Raw genomic sequence first — 15,477 nt, 5'->3', positions numbered from 1 at the left:
AATAAATAAAAAAAATGCAGAATCATTTTGGGAAACCCATTCGAAGCACCATTGTTTCAGAAACAATTGTGGTAATTATTTGGATTTAGAATTAGCTTTTATTTTTGATTTCTTATTTTATTTTAATTTCAGTAAAAAAAATGTTATTTATTTTTTTAATTTAAGTCATTTTAGTACATCACTATAAGTTTATTTTATTTAATTTATTTAAGGTACATTTTATTTCAAGTATGTATTTTTATGGGTTTAGTTAACTATAACCTTGATTTGAATTAATTGCATTAAACTTGTAAACAGAAAGTTTCACAGAAATTAAAACAAGCACAGAATAATTACGTACACACTCTAAATAGAGTAAAATGCATTAAATGACAAGAACGTCATTCTTTTTTAATGCTGTGTTTAATTGCAGCCATTTAATCTTTAAAGTGATAGCTGACACAAAAATGACAAAAAATAAAAAAAACCCCACAAAAATCCATGTCATTGTTAACATGGACAGCCCGGCTGTCAAGCTAAAAAATAAAGGGCTTGAAAGCCATTGGACGTTTTTTTTTTTTTAGCAAACTGATTAAGGATTATGTAAGGGGCAGAGTGACTTAGCTGTTAAAAAAAAATACTGATTGTATTGCCACTACATCAATATTATTATTGTTGAATCATATTATTTATTTTTATAAAGTTATTTTTTTATTCCTCTAAGACACTCTGCCAGATTGCTAAAAATATAGCCCCTTTATGTCTTTGAGCATATTAATAAAATCTGCCTTTCCCGTCTGCGCACTTGATCTGGGATGACTTCATATCTGGACATGGAGCTGTGTAATTTGTGGACGGTGGATTGGTTCCAGAGTCTCGGTCTCCTCCGCAGCGTGGGAACACTCATCTGAAGCTGGTTCTGGATGTCCACACTGCCTCCACATGTCTCAGATGTCTGAGTGTGTGCGATTCTGGAGAGGAAAACTCGACTGCAGGACCTCAGAGCGATTCAAAAGAGATTTCACCACCTACTCGACCGCGGCCGCAGGGACTTCCTGTCTCTGCCGCGTGAGTGAGCAGCACTTCCAAGCGTGGAGGAAACTGATTGCAAAAGCCATTTATTTTCCCAGCTGTTCAGTGATAAGCTTTATGCCACAAGTTGGGGTGTGTAAAACATGCACTGCATTTTCTAGAAGAGAAATACTAGCTAAAAACTAGAATAACAGGTCGTCTCTGTGATCAGCATATGAATGACTTTCCAGGTTTTTATTTTTTGCATTTGCATTTGCATAATTTGAGCAGCCTATAATGAGATGCTTGGAGTCAAAGGACGTTTATCATGTTAATAAGAGTAACCAGACAAGACCTGCTCACTTCAATGATGGCCACACTTTCCTGTAGCTAGAAAACTGAATAGAATAGAATAGAATAGAATAGAATAGAATAGAATAGAATAGAATAGTCACATTTTTTGGAATAGCATACATACCATCTGTCAGGGAATCACACCTGCATCTGTGACACACACACACACACACACACACACACACACACACACACACACACACACACACACAAGACTCAAGGGAGCAGTTAGGAAACTAGCCAATCAGTTCTCTGCCTGTCAGTCATTTCTCTGGAGTTATCCATTTCTGAGAATCATTTCAAACAGTATGATCCTTCAGAAATCATGGTAATATGCTTATTTGCTGCTCAAAAAACATTTCTGATTATTATACATGTTGATCACACAGTGGAGTCAGTCTTAACCGTCCGTGGCTTGTGTACTGCAAACACATCCGAGCTTCATCACTGTGTCTGTCACGAGACTCTGTTCCTCTTTCGTGCTTGAACTGATGTTTAAACTAAGGATATTATTAACTTTCTTTACATTTATTTTGAAAGATGAAGCTCACAATTATGGAAAGGGGCATTACATTTCCGACGAATGCTTGTGGTGTTCAGCCAATCACAATGCACTGGGTCAGTTGGCCAATCAGAGCAGACTGTACTTGTCGGAAGGAGGGACTTTGTAGAAAACAACTCATTTGAGAGAGACGGGGCATAGAGGACCTACAGTAATGTAGAGTATTTGAAAAAGAATGTTTTTTGAACATTAAAGCATGTCAACATATTCTGTTACACCAAATACACAAAATAATGATCATTAAAAAAAGCATCAAATGACCCCTTTAATCAATCGTAGCACAATTTATAACAAATAGCAAATTATAGTGCAGTGCAAAGTGTGAATAAACATTTGTGCCCATAGATGTCAAGTAGATAGAAGTCAAGTCTTAAAGACTGAATGCAAACTGAATGAGAATCTGAAGTGCAGGATATTGGCATTTCTTGACTCTGGTCATTGGTTCATTTTAATGGTCAAATCCCTGGTTTATAAATGTCCACATAAACGCTTCTCATAAAAGACAGACAAACTGCTGGTTGGAATCTACAATAGGTAGTAATTATTAACACCCTGCAATTGTCCTTTCTAATCATTAAGTCAGCCAGAATGACTCTGGACTAATAACCTTAAACATCTAACAGTCTAGAAATTCAGCATGAAAAACGTTTTTATTGAAGGCAGGAATTGTGTAATTCATTAAGGTGATTCCAAGCTGAACTTTCAGCGTCATTAATTCTACAAACTTCAGTGTCAAATGACGCGCCCAAACATTTTACATTATGTACTGTAAATTGAAAACAGAAGTTTTAGTGGATAGCATGATAATATTCAACCTATCCATTTATGAATCCTTTTCATGTGACATTTTTTTTTTTTTTTACATTTTGCCAGCTTCATAAAAATGCTTGAATAAAAAGCATGCAATAGTCATCACATTCTCAGTGCAATGACAGCCTTTAAAATGCATTAAAAGTGTATTCATGGCCAGACAGAAAAGTATAACCAGACATAAAAATGCAATAAAAAGCATTTAGAGTTTGACGCAAATATAATGACAAAAATGTGAGATTAAGAAAGAAACATGTTGCTGTCATTAGTAAATATTTTTTAGGATGTCTTAAATATAAACAAAATAAAAAAATAATTTATAAAATAAAAGTTTTGTTTACATAATATTTATGTATAGAGTTTATTTATTATATGTATAGATACAAACACATGCATGTACATGTACAAAATATGTTTATATCTCATATATATTTCTATATAATATAAAATATTAGAATACAAATGAATGCATCTAAATACATGTAAATATTTTTACAAAATAAAAATTACTAAAAAAACAAAGCAGCCTAGCCTGGTGTTAAGTGCTTTGAATAAGGTTACAACGCTGACACAGAAACCGTCCAGTTTATTGATCTTCTAACCTGTGACCTTGAGGTTCCCTGTCAAGACCTTTAGCCACATCATCTCATCCTCACACTTTGAAGTGTCCACGGAGCACTTCAACGTTTCTCCCATTCCTTCAAACCATAACCCTGTGACCCTACAAACCTTAAAGTTCAGCTGAAAATGACACTCGAGACTAATGCAAAAAGGATCTTCACCTTAACAGCCGAGTTTATGAGATACCCGCCAGTGTCTGAATCGCTATGGTAGGTTCAGGAACAAAGGTATGAATTCAGTTTAGATCTATTACAGTTCCTCCCACGTTCTTTTAAAACATCAGGATGTGAACATTATTAACCTGAGATTGAATTTCACAGGCTTTCCCTCCTACATCTGGAGAAAGTTTCTGGAAAATACCTGGTGTGGCTAATGCTAATATAGCTACAGTTCACTGCAGATTTGCTTTGCTACTTGTGACTAGGATTGGTAGGGTGGTGTATACACCACATAACAGAAATCTGTAGATGATCTGTAATAGGCTGTAGATGATCTGCAATACCATAAATGAAGTCGAACTCAATGTCATAATTATGACTTACTCGATGTTGACTTCTCAAACTTCTTTCTTTTTTCTTAGACTATCCTTATTTAGACTTGTCATAATTGAGTTTCTATATCATAATTAGACTTATCTCATAATTCTGACTTAGTATCTCATAATTTTGACTGACATAATTTACATTTTGTCACAATTAGAAGTTGTCGTCTTATAATTTACACTTGAGCAATAATAATACATATATTTTTTATAATAAATATAATTAGAAATATGATAAATAATTAGGCTTTTTGTCATAATGACTGTATTCCATAATTTAGACTTTCTTCTCATAATCATGGTATTGTCTTTGACTTTTTCTTATAATTGTAATTTACAAATCTCAGAATTTTGTTCGACATTATTTTGACATCTCATAAATATGAGTATGGCCGGCAGCCATATCACCCTGGAGCCCAAGACCGGTTTCCCACTGAAGCTAAGCAGGGCTGAGCCTGGTCAGTACCTGGATGGGAGACCTCCTGAGAAAACTAGGTTGCTGCTGGAAGAGGTGCTAGTGAGGCCAGCAGGGGGTGCTCACCCTGTGGTCTGTGTGGGTCCTAGCGCCCCAGTGTAGTGATGGGGACACTATACTGTCAACAAGCACCGTCCTTCGGATGAGACGTTAAACCGAGGTCATGACTCTCTGTGGTCATTAAAAATCCCAGGATGTCTTTCGAAAAGAGTAGAGGTGTGACCTTGGCATCCTGGCTAAATTCGCCCATTGGCCTCTGACCATCATGGCCTCCTAACAATCCCCATATCTGCTGATTGGCTTCATCATTCTGTCTCCTCTCCACCAGTAAGCTGGTGTGTGGTGGGTGTTCTGGCGCAATATGGCTGCCGTCGCATCATCCAGGTGGATGCTGCACACTGGTGGTGGATGAGGAGATACCCCCTGACTACGTAAGCCCTTTTAGTGTCTAGAAAAGCGCTATATAAATGTAAGGAATTATTATTATTATTATTAGTTATCTCAGCATTTTGACCTACCTAGATTTTTTTTCCATCTCATAATATACTTTTTTATCTCATTAGACTTTTTAATAATAATAATAAGTATGATTTAGTATCATTAGAATTCTGACTGACATCATTTAGAATTTTGTATCTTATAATTATGACAATATCTCATAATTTTGACAGATTTTTAAGTGAGATAATTTAGACTTTTTTTTCTCATAATATGATAGTCTTAACTTTGACTTTTTAATTTACACTTCATAATTATGAGTTTTCATAATTGTCGTCATAATTTACACATTTTATCTAATAATTATGAGTTTCTATCATAATTTAGACATTTAATCTTATGAATATGATTTAGTATCTCTAAATTATGACTGACATTTTTTAGAATTATCTCATAAATTATCAAAATTCAGATTATATTTTATAAAAAATTTGACTTATCTCATAATTATAAAATTTTCTCTCATAATTATGATCTGCTATCATAATTTAGATTTTTATCTCATAATTATGACTTAGCATCTCAATTTTGACTGACATAATTTAGACAGTCATAATTTTCGATTTTTTTTATAACATTAATTAAACTTACTATTTATAATTTATAATTTAGACATTTTATCTCATAATAAGGGGCGTAATATATTTTGTTTTTATCAAATTTTTTAGACTTTTCATTTCATAATTTGAGATGAAGGTGTCTCAACTTTGACTTTTTATCTCATAATTGGGAACTCAACTTTCTGACAATTTTGACATTTTGCCAATATCTGCTTTTATGTCAAAATGTATAATTATACAAAGTATCTTGTCTTCTCTCATAATGATTTACCAAAGCATTATTTTTTTTTCTTTTGTGGCAGAAATAACTTCCATATAAAATAAAAACATTAAACTGTAAACCACTGCTTGTCACTTAATAAAAAAAAAAAAAAAAAAAAAAAAAAAACCTTTTATAAAGACATTGAGGAATAAATAGGCTATTTATTTAAGATTATTATAAAGGGAAATCCTCCTCCTGCTACACAAATCTGCACTTTCTTTAAGTTATAATCCAGAATTACTTTATCTTTATTAGTTTCCCCTGTACTGGCAACAGAAAGGAAACTTTCCCACCTGGAAACAGGGACTAGGAATGTTGGCCTCTGTTTTCCGCCATCTGTTTTGCCTGGTCCACAGTAAAGACTCTGTGCATGTGTGTGTCATACGCGTTTAGACTAGAAGAGCTCCGGCCATCAAAGTTTTATGCGTTCAGTAGATTCCACCTCTAACAAATATACAATTCAGTGGTATACAGAGTCTATAGCTTAAAGATAAACTATCCACTGTAACTCTATGGCAGGAAGTATCAGTCCACACTCTAGATGAAGTATAGAGCAGACTGTATGCTGTATATGTGAACACTCTCACATGTTTAGTCCACTGCCAGTGGGCAATTACAAGCCTTTGATTGATGTCTACACCAAGCACACTGCCATATGCTGTTTTCCTAAATAAAAGCTTTCTATAGAAAAAGCATGAAAAAGTATTGTTATCATTAATATCATGGAATTATTCTAACTGCAATAAATACATCTTATAGCTAGTCTAAAGTTATTTAAATCATTAGAGCATTGTCATTGAATCATTGTTCAACTAGATCCATCTGGTGGCTTTTTAATATTTATGAGATAATATCACTTTCTAAATTGTGTGCTATTAATTAATTCATTAATTAGGCTTAGTTCCACAAGTAGTTTTCAATAAAGACTTCAGGGATGAATGGATGGTTAGTTCTTGTTGGTTAAGTCTTGAACCACACTAGCCACAATGTATAATTACTAATCACTTTAAATTGTATTATATATGGATCTAAAACCATGTGTATGTATGTATATAATGAAAAGAGAGGCAGAGTTAGACGTGTGCTTAATTTTTGCATTATATTTAAGAGTGAATAAACAACTAATGCCATGAAGCATTGCAAATGATCTAATAATTAGCAAACAAATAATAATAATACATTTAAAAAAATGTAGACACTCAGTGTAAGTATAGGCAAAATATTTTAAGTTTAGACATAGAAATATATGTTGTATATAAAATAGTGAATTTGCATTGCTTCATGGGAATGAGAGGTTTCTGCAGAGCTGATCTGTATGGGCCACCAAGTGTAACCAATTTCATGAACTGAATGAATTATGTGACATGAAATGCATGACAAAATGCAGTCACACTTTAATGCATTTTGCACACAGAAAATATGTTCGAAGTCATAATCCTGAAAGACAAACACCAGTTGCATTCCATCAATGAAGAAGCACCTAATTCTAAACCAATATAATAATAATAATAATAACAATAAAATACTGTTTGATATAGAACTGATACTGTGTTTTTTTGCAAGCAGTTATATCTGAATAATTCTGGATGGAAATATACTTTATTTTCCTGCGAATAAATGCTTTCCTCATTAAGGCAACCTCGAGAAATCTCCAATTTCAATGACCTGCTGAATCCTTCCAGAACGTTTTCAGTGATGAGGATACCATCAGAGCACTGCCCCTACGTGACACTTTCCCTTAAGTTTGACGATGAAACGGATACACCAGACATGAATTCTCTCGTCTTCAGTGGCCGCTTACCAAAGCGAATGAGTGATTCTCACAAAAAAAAAAAAAATGGGGCCTGGAAGTGATCCATCAGCACCAGGCCATCTGCACTATGGGTCCATATGCGACTCAGACCTGTCTGTCTAGACTCTCTGAGATTTATGGGAAGTGGGCGCTTGTATCAAAGCTTACTGATGGGAACACAGACCCTAGAACACACCGTATTACTGGTGTGCAGTGCAGCTGTTCAGACCAGATCGCTGTTGACATCCATTTTCTTCAGCAACACCTGAATGTACTTGACTCGATGTCGTTTTTTATGCTAGAATAAAATGGAAAGACTTGTTGACATCTTAAATGTTCAGAACAGTGTACGTCTCACATTGTTTTAGCGGTATGCAGCATTTACACTGTGGAAAGTATACAACATTTTGCATGTATGATATAGTGCAGAATATGCCGTATATACACCCAGAGCACACTGCAGAATACTGTGTGACAAAATGCAATGTTTAACTGATGAACCAGATCATCAACCACAATCGTTAAAACTTCTATCTTGACTCATTACTTGATAAAACTGCCAGAAGTTAATACATTTTCGCCTTTTTAGTCTTTTTTGGTCTACCAAAAAAAGAAGAAAAAAAAAAGATTCTCAAATTTCACACTCATACAATGTTATTTTGGTTGTTCTTAAACGAAGCCCTGAGGCCATGGGTCAGTCTCACTCCAGCTGTCCTGACAGACCCACACACCTTCCATTCTCTCTTTCTCTCCATTCCCATCATTCTTTTCACACCATCACAGGAGGAACCGCACATAGCAGAGGCATCATAAACCCCCGTCAGCCGCTGACCTCCGACAATTTATGCCCTTTCATTTCAGCTGGATGGAGAAGGGGGCTTGACTCTTTCCTCAGGTCTTAAACCTCAAACGTCTCAATGTGCTCACCTGATGCACTCCCATAAAGCTGCAGATAAAACTGCCAGGGTGAAAAAAAAGACCATCTGGTTTTTAGCAAGAGCTTTAGAACATTCAAATGAATTACAGTAATTCTTTCCCAATACATTCTGCATTATCATACAGAGTGATGATTTCTAAACCACAAAAAGACCACACTTGTGTTTAATAGTGTGGTAGAAGTCAAAACACTGTGTACTGTCATTTATGGGGCCACTGAGTGTCATCAAAACATTCTCCACTTTCTGCTTTCCAAAAGTACTGCACATTTTCCTCATATAAAAGCATGTGTTGTATCAATGATAAAGGCTTCTCTCTGAAATCAGGCAAATACTTTCTGAAACCTTATAAGTAACTAATTTATCTACATAGATAAAACTCAACAATGCAAACCAGAATGATCGTCCTGTGTCTATAATATTGATTTCTCAAGTGAAAATTCATCTAGTCTGAATCAGGAGAGAAATATGCACAGATCAAGCACTGCTTATAAGTCAAACAGTTGGTGGATTTTGATGTGATAGGAAACAGGAAATTGGCTTTTGCACTGTAGGTAAGTGTTATTATTGATTATGGACTCATATTTTGGCCAGAAGTTGATGCTTTTGGCTTCACAATATGTTAATTGATGGACTGGAGTGGTGTGGTGTGGATTATTGTGTTGATTTAATCAGCTGTTTGTACTCTCATTCTGACGGCACCCATTCACTGCAGAGAATCCATTGGTCAGCAAGTGACGGAATGCTAAATTTCTCAGAATCTGGTCCCATGAGGAAACAAACTCATCTAAATCTTGAATGGTCTGAGTTCATTTTCAGCTATTTTTCATTTTTGGGCCAACTATTTCTTTAAGACTCTTTTTTAACCATTTTATTGTCTTTTGGGCAGAAATCACCAAGCAAACCTCTCATCAACAGACCACACAATTTGAAGAATCACTCATATCCGTAACAAACAGCACAGGAGGAGTTTACACTACAGTTAAACACGGAGTAAAAAAAAATCAGTGAATATGGGGCCGAGCTATAATAATAATGATTTGCTAAAGCGAGAGCCACACATGAAATAGTAATGGTCTGTTCATGCACCTGAACCTCAGAAACCACAATGCCTGGAGCCTTCCCCTTAAATACATACACACCGAGCAGCTGCTTCCCACAGATCATTCTCTCCTTTCCACAGGACCATGTCATTTTCATGATGTTCACTCATGTCATATAGACATGCACAGACTGACAGAAGGATATGTGCCTTTTGCCAGGTGATATCAAAGCCTTTCATCAGTCTTTCTGCTCTCACATGAACACACATGTACATGCTCACTGCATGAAGATGATGCCTTGATATCTCATATATACTTGAACATGGACACTTTCACAACCTATTTAATCTCTGTATGTGAAGGTGAAGTGACATTCAGCCAAGTATGGTGACCCATACTCAGAATTTGTGCTCTGCATTTAACCCATCCGAAGTGCACACACACAGAGCAGTGAACACACACACACACTGTGAGCACACACCCGGAGCAGTGGGCAGCCATTTATGCTGCGGCGCCCGGGGAGCAGTTGGGGGTTCGATGCCTTGCTCAAGGGCACCTAAGTCGTGGTATTGAAGGTGGAGAGAGAACTGTACATGCACTCCCCCCACCCACAATTCCTCCCGGCCCGAGACTCGAACCCACAACCTTTCAATTGGGAGACCGACTCTCTAACCATTAGGCCACGACTTCCCCCAAAGTCGCACTTCCCCCAAAGTCCCCCAAAGTCGCACTGTACACATATACAGCACATATTCATTGTTGAAATATTCAACAAGACCAGATTTGCCAAAATAAAGTTTCGATATGAACTCAAAAAGTTCTCAGTACATTTCCAAAACTAAAAACCAATTGATGCATGCTATCTGCATTCATATAACAGTCAACTCATTTGGGTCTCATTTTAATTTCTATTTATAATTTCTTATACTGTAAGTAAAATAAGAAAATTCTGAAACAAAGTTGATACCTTAAATAACAGAGAACTCTGAGAAATACCCTTTTCCTCTGGGTTCCATAAAGAATCTTATCTCTTTAATGTCTCAATTGTTTTTCCAACAGAGCAATGGGATTAAATGGAGAGTAAATGGAGTGTGCTGCTTCTCCTATAATATCAGAAGAGATCTTAAGCCCTCAGACTACCTGATTATGAGAAACATTTCAGACAAAGTTGATCCTTCAAACAACTTAGAACTCTTTTTAACAGAACCTCTGATAAAGAACTTTTTCTTCTTGGTTCCACTACATTAGGAAGAAAATAAAAATGATCTCTTGAATGACTCAGCTGTTTCTCTGCATGAAGAGTAAAATGAGTCTCCTGAGAAATATGTGACCCTGGACCACAAAACCTAAGTGTATTTTTTTTTTTGAGAACTATACAATATCTGGAAGCTGAATAAATAGCTCATAATTAAGCTTTCCATTGATGTATGGTATGTTAGAATAGACAATATTTGACCGAGATACAACTATTTAAAAATGTAGAATCCGAGTGGGCAAAAAATATATATATTTCTTTTCAATATTAAGAAAATCCCCTTTAAAGTTGTCCAGATTAAGTTCATAGCAATGCATATTACCAATCAAAAATGAAGTTTTGATATTTACAACATATATTAAATGGAACATGATCATTACTTTATATCCAAATGATTTTTGGCATAAAATAAAAATGTGTAATTTTGACCCATACAATGTACTTTTGGCTATTGCTATAAATACCTGTGCTACTTAAGACTGCCTTTGTGCTCCAGGGTCACATATAACCTATTCATTTTACATGCATCTCCTGTAGTTTCAGAGGAGATCTTAAAGTCTCAGACTGTGCTCAGACCTGCCAAGAAATCAAAGTCTTAGTAGAAGAAACATCTGAGATCAAGTTGATACCAAAAGTAGCATAATTAAGAACTCAACCTACTGAGCTATGAAAGAGAAATCTCTAAGCAACAGAAAATCTCCAACAGCAGAGTGAATGCAAAGAAGAAGAAGAAGAAGAAAACAGCACTGCACCCATAAGAAGAAGAAAAAAAACAAGTGAAATTAGAAATCAGAGAAAGTGGATGAAGATACCTGTGATGATGAATGGAGCGTCCAGTGCCTCCCAGCAGCCGAGCAGATCAGAGGCAGAAACAAGACAAGAATCAAACAAGAGCGATGAGATGAGGATGACCAGCACTCCAGACCTCCAGCTTCCGTCTGTCTCCGTCTCTCCACGTGCTGGAAGATCTGAGAGCGTCTGAGATGTATTCCACACACCCGTCCACCCACCGAGCCTCTGGGCTGAAGTGTGCGAGAAGGAGAGAGAGAGAGAGAGAGAGAGGATAAAAACACTACACCTCTTCAGTATGAGAGACTTCAGTCAGAGCACTGTGAATTACAAGGACTGCCCTTAAATAGCCTTTCCAAGAACTCATACACATTCTCTCTCTCTCTCCTTCTCTCTCTCTCTCTCCTCCTGTTCATCCCTCCTACTGCTTTGAGGTGTTGAGATGCCTACACACTCAGCATATATTACCCATGCTCTCTTCTCCCTGAAGCGAGAACATACGCCTATATGTACAAGTTCAAGAGAGTTTATACAGAGACATAAGAGCAAACAGAATATTGAATAATCCTACAATTTTAATATGAGTGTGCTATGAAGATATGCACAGGAACATAAAGAGGATTAACTAAAAACGGAAACTGCACTCTTAAAAATAAAGGTACTTTACCATTTTTGGTTCTACAAAGAACCATTCAGTCAAAGGTCCTTAAAGAGCAGTCTCTTTCTTGCCTTTTTATAATCTAAAGAACCTTTTTGCAACACAGAGAAGCTTTTGTGAAACAAAATGGTTTTCTATGGCATTGTGAAGCACCTTTATTTTTAAGAAAGAACACCTGGATATGGGAGTAACATGCGGCACAACTGTTTTAGAGGTTTAGAGGATCATGTGACACTGAAGACTGGAGTAGTGATGCTGAAAATTCATCGGAATAAATGATATTTTTAAATATATAAAATTTAGAAAACTGTTTATTTAAATTGTAATAATATTTCCCAACATTACAGTATTTACTAGATTTCTTGGTGAAAAATAAATGCAGCCTTGGTGCATTTTTCAACTTCTTCTTCTTTTTTTTATAGACATTCAACATCATAGAGATTACAAAAGTAAAAACCTTTGCAAATGACATGCAAACTTTAAAATTAAATAATAGAATGGGATATTTTTAACTCTTTGAAAACCAACTTGGCCAGATATGTTTGATTTGATGCCCATGCATGACAAAACATTTCCTTCCCACCGTAGCAGATACTGAGATGCATGAAGATGCAAACCAGATCTTGGCACCAGAAGCAGGAATATTTTCCGAGCTCAGTTACAGCTAACAGACACAGAAACACAAAGAGCATTAAGAAGTTGTGTTGAAAACGGTTTTATCGACTGGTGTAGCAGTAATTATCAACTGCAGTCCAGCACTTTCCCTTCCAGTTCTAACAGGTTGGAAAATGACAGAAAGAGACATTTTACAGATAATTTACTTGTATTTTCAGTGTGTTTACTATTTATCTGAACAGATGCCACTGCACATGACTTTATAACTGACACATAACATCAACAAGCACTTCTTTCTGCTCAATCAGCCACCTGTTTGCAATTATCACATCAACAGCTCTCCATTTCACCATTTACACTTTGCCTAAGTGACAATCAAGGTGAAATCCCTGCCAAAGTATGATAATCTACTGTGCTGTTTCTTCAGAAAGTGTGTCAAACTCACACATGTAGCTTGAAATCTTTCCTCATTCGCAGAGGAAAGATCTCATTTTTCATTCTTCATTTTTTTAATCTATATGGTTAATTTGCATGTTAACTTCATTCAAGACTCAATCAAATTCAAGTTGATATTTTGATGTGTTAATCCCAGTCAAAAGTGCATGAAGAGTTTTGCTAAAAGAATATGGCACTCTACTTTCCACAAATAGGACTTGAAACTCAACTTTAAACACAGCCCGGCATAAAATTAATTAAAACATCTGCTGATTTAGAAAAAAATAAAATAAAAATAATAATAATACTACATTTGATTTTTTTAAAAGCACCAATAAAACCTTTCCATTGTGTACAATTTATTCACAAAAAAAAGAAAAGTGTCAATGAGTTAATATGAGCATGAGTCAATAATTATTTGGTTTTTTTTTTTCTCCATGATATGGGCCCTTGTTAAGTTAAGTCACGAAGGCCTGTGTAGAAACCTGCACAGGCTGAGTTGGATTGGTTCTGTTTCAGCTTGTTATCATTGTTTGCCAATTACATCACATTGTCTCACCAAATAAAACCCAAAAAAAGCCCACAACTGCATGACAACAGCATTACCTTACTTTTCCATAAAGGATGGTGAATGGTGTTGTTACAAAAAAAAAAAAAAAAAAAAAAAAAAAAAAAAGAACATTTTGAAGTAAAGCTGAAATAAAACTAATATTAGAAGAAACACATACAAGAAGCTAATTATTATGTTGTAAATAAAACAAATATTATTGTAGTATTTTTACAAGAAAATACTAAGTCAGTATTTCTAATTAAAAATGTGTTACTTGCTGTTTTTTGTCATTAATTGTGAAATTTACTTATTTTTCATTGTTTCTATACTATTTTGGTTTCAATTGGTAGCGAAATAAGTTGAAGTACAAAAATTGTAATAACACTAAATTAAATAAAAACTAAATACAAGTATTAAATATACATTACATATTAATAAATGGCAACATTTAAAAATGACAAAAAAAAAAAAAAAAACTTTATCTAATATTACTAAATACGTTCTAAGATTTTTGTTTGTTTGTTCATGTTAATGAATGGAACCTTATTGTAAAGTGTTATTAAAAGCACTCCAACAGTAAGGGAATGAGGATGGAGACAGTCAAGATCGTACACAACTCAAGATCCAGAATAATGTCATAGTGACTATAATCACAGACTTCATAACAAAGTTGATTCTACAGACACGCCTGATTAATATCAATATCAAAATTAAGACTCACTTGGGTTTCTCACTCATAAACCCATCTTTAATCAACGTATCAGTTGCTATAACCATTCAAAGCTGGAGCACTTGAACGTCTGGAAGTGACATCATCGTTGCTAAAGAAGCTAAACTAAATATGGAAATTCTCCAACGAGACCGTCATGGGCAAACCAATCCAATACAACATGTGTTATGAACACAAAACCACAAATATCTGCTGAGGTCAACATGACGAAGAAAGTCAACAACATTTGTCTTAATAAAGCACAAATCAGTGCATGCTATTATAAAACATTTCATCAAACGGAACAACTTGCTCCTTTTTCATTAGGGAAACACATCACATTACAGAAATAAAAACACAAAAGCTTAATCTGAAATGCAAGAAGATATGCCTAGTTAGGTGCAGTCTAAATATTTATTAGAGTGAGAACATCAGAACAGTGATGTGTGTTCAGTAAGCACCTGTTGAGCCCATCTGTACACAAATGACACACGGTTTCCATTAATCACCCTGACACGAGGAGCTCCGGATGAAAATGGTGGGTCATTGATAGGTTAGATGAGAGATCGGAAACTAAGCTCAAGGAAATGTGCTTCACGTATGTAGCCTGTAACCCGACGATAGAAAGCAGACTGCTCAAAATTGTGGCACACAATATTTGTAATGTAACTGTAACAGGAGAAAATCAAATGTGTCACCAAGGCTGTATTTGTTTGCTTAAAAAAAAAAAAAAAACATTTTCATTTAAAAAAAGTGTTTTCTTTCTGAATATATTGTAAAATGTCATTTATTCCTTTGATCAAAGCTAAATTTTGTTACAATTTAAATCATTACACCAGTACCACATCCTCTTTCAGAAATAATTATAATATTTTGATTTGCTGCCCAATAAACATTTCTGATTATTATCAATGTTGAAATGTTGCATAAAATGTATTATTATTATTATTATTATTTTTTATATAAATCTGTAAAAGTATTTACTGTCACTTTTAATCAATTTAATGTGTTCTTGCTAAATAA

At 35.1% G+C, this 15,477-nt stretch overlaps 1 protein-coding gene across 6 annotated transcripts in view; it reads right to left on the bottom strand.

Annotated features, from left to right (window-relative positions):
* The window catches only part of tnca (tenascin Ca), a 61,938-nt gene extending 50,113 nt beyond the window's left edge, over positions 1–11,825 (bottom strand). For 2 of the 6 annotated variants that reach the window (XM_026240550.1, XM_026240549.1), the window contains exon 1: positions 11,511–11,822. The gene's annotated coding sequence lies outside the window, so the exon portion shown is untranslated. Of the gene's footprint in view, positions 1–11,510 lie in introns of all 6 variants that reach the window. The other 4 variants (XM_026240546.1, XM_026240547.1, XM_026240551.1 and 1 more) reach the window with 4 other exon arrangements.
* Between the last annotated feature and the right edge of the window lie 3,652 nt (positions 11,826–15,477).

This window comes from Carassius auratus, linkage group LG30F (assembly GCF_003368295.1).
Source record: "Carassius auratus strain Wakin linkage group LG30F, ASM336829v1, whole genome shotgun sequence".
Lineage (NCBI taxonomy): Eukaryota > Metazoa > Chordata > Actinopteri > Cypriniformes > Cyprinidae > Carassius > Carassius auratus.
This window is presented reverse-complemented; position numbering and strand designations above follow the sequence as displayed.